This window comes from Hipposideros armiger, unplaced genomic scaffold (assembly GCF_001890085.2).
Source record: "Hipposideros armiger isolate ML-2016 unplaced genomic scaffold, ASM189008v1 scaffold_43, whole genome shotgun sequence".
Taxonomy (NCBI): Eukaryota; Metazoa; Chordata; class Mammalia; order Chiroptera; family Hipposideridae; genus Hipposideros; species Hipposideros armiger.
In genome coordinates this window covers 3615333-3624448 of record NW_017731393.1, presented here as the reverse complement: position 1 = coordinate 3624448, position 9116 = coordinate 3615333, and the positions used below count along the sequence as shown (strand labels likewise).

Sequence of the window (9116 nt, the reverse complement as noted above, 5' to 3'; positions counted from 1 at the left end):
CATGCATATCTATTACAATTCCATTGACTCCACTCCCACACTATACTCCACACCCCGTGACTATATATATATTCAATCATAGTTGACATACAATATTATATAACATCAGCTTCAGGTATACAGTGCAGTGATCAAGCCTCTACCCCATCCATGAAGTGGTTTCTCCCTAACAAGACATGTGACCATCTGACAAGGGTGTTAACTCTTTGGCTAAGGATCATATAGACTTTGATGAGAAGAGTCCATTTTATGACTGGGTCAGTCTCCATTTTGAGGTTGTTTCCTGTAAAGAGGAAAAACACCTACATTATGACAATTTATAAATGCCTAAATTACTAAGGGAATGAAATATGGAAAGCCAGGATCAATGGAGCTAAGGCCCCAATTTTCTGTATCATCTGCTCTACTCTCTACTCTAGAATGGGCGTACCAGAGCTGATGTAGCATTTTTTATGGTTCCATCAGTATGTTAGAAGCATGGAGACCAATGTGAATAATAGTCAAAGTTCTTGTATTATTATAGTTCCAGCATGGTTTTTTTTTAAAAATGTATTCAGTGTGTCATTAAGAGGTGTGAAATATCATCAAATAAGGCCAGTGACAAATACGGGATTTGTTATATTCATTGATATGGCATTGATTATATCGAATAATGCATATATGCAAAACAAGATATTTAATGAGCGCTATATTGATGTGAGAATGATTCTATATACAGATTAGGAATATCAAGGCTCTTCTTGACTTTTTGTGAATAATAGGATCTTACAATTATGATTAATGAATTAATTAATTACTCAATAGACAATGTAGAAATGGCTGAAGAAAAGGAGGGACAGTATTGGATCAATGATGATTACTGGTGGCGTATGAGTCATATACAGTGATATGTGTCTGGAACTCTGAGGTCCAACAGAGAAGAAAACTAGTCCATTGCCCTATTTGACGTTATCTAGATAGATGTCATGAATATACAAGAATCTTGTGTTTGGTTTATGTTCATACGTTGTCTTTCTGTTCTTATAATTGGATCAATGAGATAATCAATCTATAAACATATAACTAAGTAAAGGTGAAGGTCATGAGACAAATGTAAAAATTTGTGTTGAGACAAGAAATGCCATTAATGTATATTGAAAACACTCCTATCCATTAGGAAATAAATGGTACAAGAGCGATACCTCTTTGACTAAGGATTTTATAGGCAGTGTTAAATAGTAGTAGGCAAGGTTCATATTCTCCTTCAGTGGCAAGATTGCTATTATTTGTTTACTTCGAAGAATCAAAGCATTGTCCCAAATGGCTAGATTCCTAAATGGCTGATTAAATGAAAGGTGGAATGCAGCGATCCGTGGAGATTAGGTGTCAGCCTGTTCTCATCATCTGCTCTGCTCTGTGCTCCTCAGAATGCATGTGCTCGAGCTGATCTGCGGATTCTTCTATGATCACGAGCTCCATGGCTGCGTCTTTGTGTTAGAGCATGGCGGCCAATGTGAGTAATATCAATGTTCTTGCTCCGTTTGGGTGGTTTGTTTAAGGATATTCCCTTTACTATTAAAAAGTGCGAAATATAATCAGTGAATGTCAACCATGGCCCCAAAATGCAATTAATATGAAATGTTAAGTTCATTAATATATGAAATATTGAGGTCAATTAATGGAAGGGATGGATTGCTGAGGGAGATAATTCTGTAGACAGATGTTAGAGATTAGTCCAAGCCAACTGTGGACTAGTGGTAAAGAGGTCAAATATTGGGTTGCCGGAAAAGTCATGGAATATTTTTTCTATGTATTTTGTTGCAAAAATGCATCATGACTTTTCCGACAACGCAATATATGGTGATGGAAGGAGAATTGACTTTGGGTGGTGAACATACAATGTGATATACAGATGATGTGTTAAAGGATTGTATACTGGAAACCTATATAATTTTACTAACCAATGTCACCCCAATAAATTTAATTAAAAAATTAAATTAATAAAATGAAGCAAGTAGACTACTATATACATTCAACATTGAGGTTATTAGCAAAAGAGATCTAACTATTCATTTTTTAGAAAATGATTCTATATATAGATGTTTAGGGATATTAAAGTTACTTTAAAAAGTTCATTGGTATATATTTATTTTTAGTGAATTAATGATTTATCTCTAAGCAAAATTATAATCAAATGAAGAACAAGAAGGTGAAGTCTGAATCAATACTGAGGACTGGTGGTTTATGAGTCAAGGATGAATAATGCTTATCGAGAATTGTGAGTTTCAATAAAAAAAGAAGCCTTACCTGTTGTTGCTGACACAAATGATCCTGTGAACAGATGTTAGAGATACCCAAAGATCTTATTATTGGGCTTTTGATTTTCATGGATACTGATTGCTTATGTAAAGTTGATGCAATAATAACTACATAAATATATGAATAAATGAAGGAAAAGTAGAGCCGAATGTGGAAGAACTATAGCATATATAATGGAACAAACATCATTACCAAGTCATTTCTAAGGACTATGTAAGGGCTTTTATACCTAAGCACAAGGGACATTGGGACAGATGTATGTAATTGTCTATGCTCATGTTCTGTGCTGTGTTTGGGTAACAGGTGTTTTTTTTTAAATTAATAAATACAAAAAAAATTATATAATTTACCCAACTAACTATATTAAAGAGGGCCGAGCATGACAAAAATGTGTCATATGATAGTTATGATCAATCTTATTGGCCTCACTGTGCTCCATGGGTAATCACTCCCCAGTGTAAGTAAAATTGTCACGCTGTACACCTTAAATACGTACAACTATATTTGTCAATTATTCCTCAATAAGGTTGGGAAGAAAGTATACAGTAAAACCTTAGATTGTGAGTAACTTGGTTTGCGAATGTTCCGTAAGACAAGCAAACATTCTGATACATTTTAACATGGTAAACGAGCGATGTCTTGCAATATGAGTAGGTTGTTTCTGGAACGAATTATGCTCGCAATCCAAGGTATTACTGTATAGTTCTTTGATACTTATGATAGTGAGCAACTGGACATAGTTACCATTTATCAGTGTTATTGTCTTTAGTTTGTATACAAAGATACTGATTTTATCATAATGAATGAATAAATTAATAATTCAATAAGATAAGAGGGTTCAAAGCACATATGTGTTGAAACATCATTCATCAATTCTACTCATGGCTTGTCCCTCTTAAGAAACAAATCTTAGCTCTCAGCAGTTTGGATAAGTGGAATTAGACAGATATACACAATAGCATTCCTCTTCGGGGTTTCTGGGAGGTAAACGTTTTTCATTTTGTTTAAAAAATGAATAGTTTATTAAATTATTTCATGAGCTGAAGAATGAATGAATGAACATTAAAGCGGTGAATAAATAGATACATACAACATAAAATCACAGAAGAGCAAGTATGGCTCTGTAACGGAGATATGGTACATAGCACAGTTTAAGAAGTAATGCATTTCAATGCAATTTTTAAAAAGCTTGAGGATTTCACATTCACTTTCACAGCTACTTATTATTCTATATCAGGTTTGTACCGCAGTTTATGAACATTCCTCCGAGGAAAGGATCTAAGCTGTTAATTCAATGAACGACCCACAGGAAGGGGGATAATAATTTATTGATAGTCTTAGGATGCTGAGTGGATAGTGAGTTCATGGCTGCTCTGCTATTATCTTTAAAGAATGTACAAGTTCAATGATACAGAATCAAACAAGGACCCATGAAGGGAATGGAATGCATTCCGAGCGCGTCTTGTGATGAATTCATTTCTGCATTACTGAAGTCCATTTGAAAGGGAGATGTGGTATATTCACCTGTGGGACTAAGCCCAGAGCTAGATTTCAGAAGTTTTCAAGAATCTAATTATGGGGTCTAAGTGGATTCTGGGGATTATTCTAAGGGAACAAATGAAAGAATCAGTGGATAGATTAGATGAATAGATAGATGGTAGGTAGATCGGTCGATGACAGGTAGCTAGGTAGGTAGATAGATGATATGTAGGTAGGTAGATGAAAGAAAATAAAGTTGGGATTAATTAACAGAAGATGTGAGACAGACATTTTTGTTCATATGGTTCTGAAATGCTGCAGTATATTATGTGTTATAAAATTGTACACCTGAAACTTACATAATGTTATTAACCAGTGTTACCTCAAAGTAATTTAAAAAGGAAGAAACCTATAGCTCAAGGGTGTTACCTCTCTGGATTAGGATAATAGAGCAGTGGTCCTCAAACCTGAGTGAATGTCATAATTACCTGGAGGACTGTGACAATACAGACCTCTGGCCGTACCCGTGGCATTCCCAGCATTTCGGATTGGGTTGGTTTGGCGTGGGGCCCCAGAATCTCTGTTTCTAATACGGTTCCATTTGCTGATGCAGTGTAGCGGGAAATGACGTTTTGAGAAGCACGGGTAAAGCCAGATATACTCGTATGTAATAATAGTTAATGCCCTTGCTCTGGATCAGCTGTGAGATCCAGCTTGTTTATTTTTAATGAGAAAAACAAGGTACCAAATACATTCATTAATAAATATCTATAAGTCTAAGTAAATAAAAGGGGAGAGGCATTGTTGAATGGAGAAGATGTCTCATTCTTTTAGCATTGTATTTATACTCCTCAAAATGGAGCCACCTGAACCAATAAAGCATTCTGAAGAGACCAAAGTATCTAGGCGACCTCTGCACTAAGGAATATATATATATATATATATATATATATATATATATTAAAGGAGTGCGTGGTTAGACACATGGACAAAATCAAACAAGGACAGGCCTATGCTAGTGAGTTTATGATTGACTTAGTACTGCTTAGGATGGTTTTTAAGACAGACTGAAACCATGTCACTCATTTTTATAGCTCTTTAAATTTCAATTTTAGGTTTCCCCTAAACATTCCTTCATTGATAAAAATGTACGCTATTTTCGTTATGAGGAAGGAGCCTACAGGAGATGTAAGTACTAGTCGTCGTTTTAGTTCTGATGGTGGGTTCATTCTACATATGGAAAGAATATACAAATTATATGAAAAAGGGCAACCGTGGACCGGTGATGTGAGTGGAATGCATTCTGAACTACATTCTATGATCAGAGCCTCTATGACTTACTGAGGTCCATTGCAACAGGGATTTAGGTGTTTACATTTATGAGAATGAGACTAGACAGATTTCAGTAATATTTAAGGATCACATTTCAGCCTTTGGTACTTGATGGAGTTTGATTTTATCATAAGTGAATAAATGAAAGAATAAACAAATATGGCAGTGTAAAAGATGAAAAAGGGGGAGGCATAGCCAACTATGAAAATATGTGGTGAGACAAGTATTATTATTAATATAACTTGGAACCACTGGAGTTCATTAAGCAACAAATGGACCAAGGGGGTTACATTTTTGGGTAAGATGGCTATAGATGGTGATATATGGTAGCCTGCATTCTTGCTTTGAGTATACTGTGAGTTCCCAGTGGTTCATTTATTAGAGAAAATGAAATAAATACCTAAATGACTAAGAAAATGAAATGAGAAAAGCATGTGTTTATGGCAAGCAACAAAGGAACAAGACAAACAAAACAAATAAAAATTCACAGACATAGACAACAGTTTAGTGGCTACCAGAGGTTAAGAGAGGAGAGGGGGGTGGTAGAAGAGGGAAAAGAGGGTCAAATACATAGTGATGGAAGGAGAACTGACTCTGGGTGGTGAACACACAATGTGATATATAGATAAGATGATGTATTATAGAATTGTACACTTGAAAACTATATAATTTTACTAATCAATGTCACCCCAATAAATTTAATAAAGATTAATAAAAAGAAAAAATTTGTCATGCTTTCTCTGTATATGGAAAGAGACTAAGGTGAATTTTGGTCACAGTTGTTGTCTTGGAGTGGGGCATTTGTTTAAGGGCACTCATGGTGTTATTAAAAAGTATTAAATTAATGAAAAAGCTAACCATGTGCCAATGTTAATATAAAAAACATTGTGCTGATTAATCAATAATATGCAGGATTGAGGTTGATTCACGGAGGCAGCATAGTCTACTTGGGAAATGACTCTGTAGCCGATGTTAGGGCCTCTTCTTAAGTTTTTGTGGGCCATGTATTGTATTGTTATTATTAACAAATTAATGTTTTAATCAATACAAATATTAAATGAATGAATAAAGGAGACTCGTTTATGGACTAGTGGTGAAAACTGGTGGCATAGGAGTCATGGACCATGAGTGTGTGTCTGAAACTCTGAGATCCAACACAGAAAATATTGGGTTGTCGGAAAAGTCATGGCGTAGTTTTTCTGTTTTTCGTTGCAAATGTGTGTCATGACATTTCCGACAACCCAATAATTTGGTCCACTTTCTCTGTTGAAATTGTTTCTGTAGAAAGATGTCGAGAATATAAAAAGATTATACTCTTGTACTGGTTTCATAGACATAGATTTGTTGTTATTAACAGATCAATGATAGAACCACTAAGCAAATATAAAGAAATATATAAGGAAGACTAGGGTGGAGCATTGTCCAAATACAAACATAGATGGTGAGGCAAAGGATATTGTTAATCCTATCAGTGCTAATAACACTGATGCCCATTAAGCAATAAATAGATCAGTGTCACCTCTTTGACCAAGGTCATGTAGACAGTCATAAGTAAGAGTCAATTTAATTGTCTGCCTCTCATTAAAGAGTTTTCCTTTTAGTAAGATAAACAAAAATATATTAAAAAATCCAAATACCTAAATACTAACAAATGAAACATGGAAAGCAATATCAATGCAGATGAGGTCTCAGTTTTTAAGTCATGTGCTCTGCTCTTTACTCTTCAGAATGGTAGCACTCGAGATGATTTTGCGTCTTGCCTGGGCATGAGCTCTGGTTGCATGGAGATTAATGTGAGTGATAGTTGAAGTTCTTTTCTTGATTTAAGTGTTTTTTTTTTTAAAGCTAATTCACTGTCTTATTAAAAAGTATGAAATATAATTGAAGCGAGCAACTGTGTCTCAGTATTAAATATGGGTTATTTGAAGTATTGTATAGATTAACCAATATATGAAAAACTGAGGGTATTAATGAGAGATATATTAATGTGAGAATAATTCTCTACCTACATTTGGAGCATGAAGGCTCTTTTTTTTAACTGTACTAAATAATTATTAGTGAGTCAGTGATTTAATCAATAAATAAATTGAAATGAATGAAGACAAAGAGGGACAATAATGGATCAATGATGACTCCTGGTGGCGTATGAGTCCTATACGATGAATACGTGTCTGGAACTCTGAGGTCCAAGAGAAAATTAATGTAGTCCCTTCCTATTGTTTGAAGGGATTCTATAGACAGAGTTCAGAAATAAATGAGGGGCTTATTTTTAGTCTTTTGTTACATGCATTTTCATCCCATTATAATGGGATAAATGACAGAACATAAGTAAATATATAAATAAATGAAGCCGAATGGAGTAAAGCATTGTACAATTATAAAAATATGTGGTGAGGTGAGAAATATTATTTCTGTGTTATGAAAGCCCTCAGGTTCATTTAGAAATGAGTGGTACCTGACTGTTGCCTCTTCAGGTACCCATGACAAAGTCAGGAGAAGTCTGAGACAATGGACATATTCTCTCTCAGTGACCAGATAGATCACAGTTGTTCGTTTCCTTAATAGACTAAATATATACACACCAAATGAATGACTGCCTCAAAAACAATGTAAATGTTGAGAGGGGAATCAATGGAGAGAATGTCTCAACCATTTTTACCACCTGCTTTGCTTTGTACTCCTCAGGATGGATGTACTGGACCTGATTGAAGGACTCTTCCATGATCACCAGCTGTAGTTTGCAGCTCTGATTTAGGCTGGAGACCCACCAGTGTGAGCATAATCAAATCTCTTGTCTTGGTTTGGGTGGTTTCTTGAAGGGCACTCACTCTATTGGTAAAAATCTTGAAATATAATCACAGAAGGCCATCCTTATCTTGTCAGTAAATAAGAGATTAATATGAAACATTATATTGGTTAATGTGTATATGAAAAACATAATAAATGTGACAGATAATAAGGTGAGATTGTTTCTGGGGACATATTATTAATATCAAGTCCTCGTTGGGTTTTCTGAATCAAGAGCTTTAAAATTGTAATGATTGAATTAATGATGAAGTAATAAATAATATAGAAATGAATGAAAAGAAAGTGGTCTTTTCTGGATCAGTGATGATAACTGCCAGTGTATGACTCATGGGTGACCAATAATATGTGTCTGGAACTTTGAGATACAACACAAAAGAAATGTGGTCTTTTTCTTCACACATTTTTATTCGATTATTATAATCGAACCAAACCCATGAAACAATCAATAAACAAATTATGGATCAATGGAGAGAAAGTCTCAATTGTTTTATCACCTGTTCCGTTTGGTACTTTTCAGAATAAAAGCTGACAGTGATTTCAGCGTCTGCTGCAGTCCAGGTTACCATGGTTCCCCGTGGTTGTAGGAAAGGGATCAAGGTGAGTCAAGGTCAAAGTTCTTGTCTGGGTGTGGGTTGTTTTTTAAGAGTTTTCATGTATTATTGAAAAGTAATATATATAATAAAAACATGAATTAGGGTTCAATGATAAATATGATATGAAATAGTATGTTGATTAATCGATAATATATAACATTGATATTTATTAATGAAAGAGATGTAGTCGAGTTTGTCAGTGATTCTTTAAAAAGTAAAGGATATTCAAGTGTCTTGTTCTTTAGTTTGTGTTAATCATATATTTATTTCACAGTGACCTTGAAGTACTGATTTAATTGATACAAATATATAAATGGGGAATAAATAGTAAATGTCTGGAACCTTGAGGTCCATTACAACACATACTCTATTTTCTCTGTTTATTTGATCCAATGGATAGATGTTTAGAATGCATAACGATCATGTTCTCATTTTGGATTAATAGATTTAGATTTATTATTATTATTAACGGATCAATGATAGACCCATTAAATAAATGTAAATTATATTTTAAGAATAAAAGATGAATTATTTATTATCTAACTATGAACACATGTGGTAAGGCAAGAAGTGTTAATAAAAATTGTAGGGCCGGCCGAGTGGCGC

General features: G+C 34.4%; 1 long non-coding RNA gene across 1 annotated transcript in view; it reads left to right on the top strand.

Moving 5' to 3' along the window:
- Positions 1-9116, top strand: part of LOC109381001 (uncharacterized) — a 30593-nt gene that overhangs the window by 10944 nt on the left and 10533 nt on the right. Inside the window, exons 5-9 of the long non-coding RNA XR_002123607.1 lie at positions 1407-1492; positions 4893-4965; positions 6837-6902; positions 7795-7881; positions 8435-8514. This is a non-coding gene — a long non-coding RNA (uncharacterized LOC109381001). The remainder of the gene's footprint in view (positions 1-1406; positions 1493-4892; positions 4966-6836; positions 6903-7794; positions 7882-8434; positions 8515-9116) is intronic.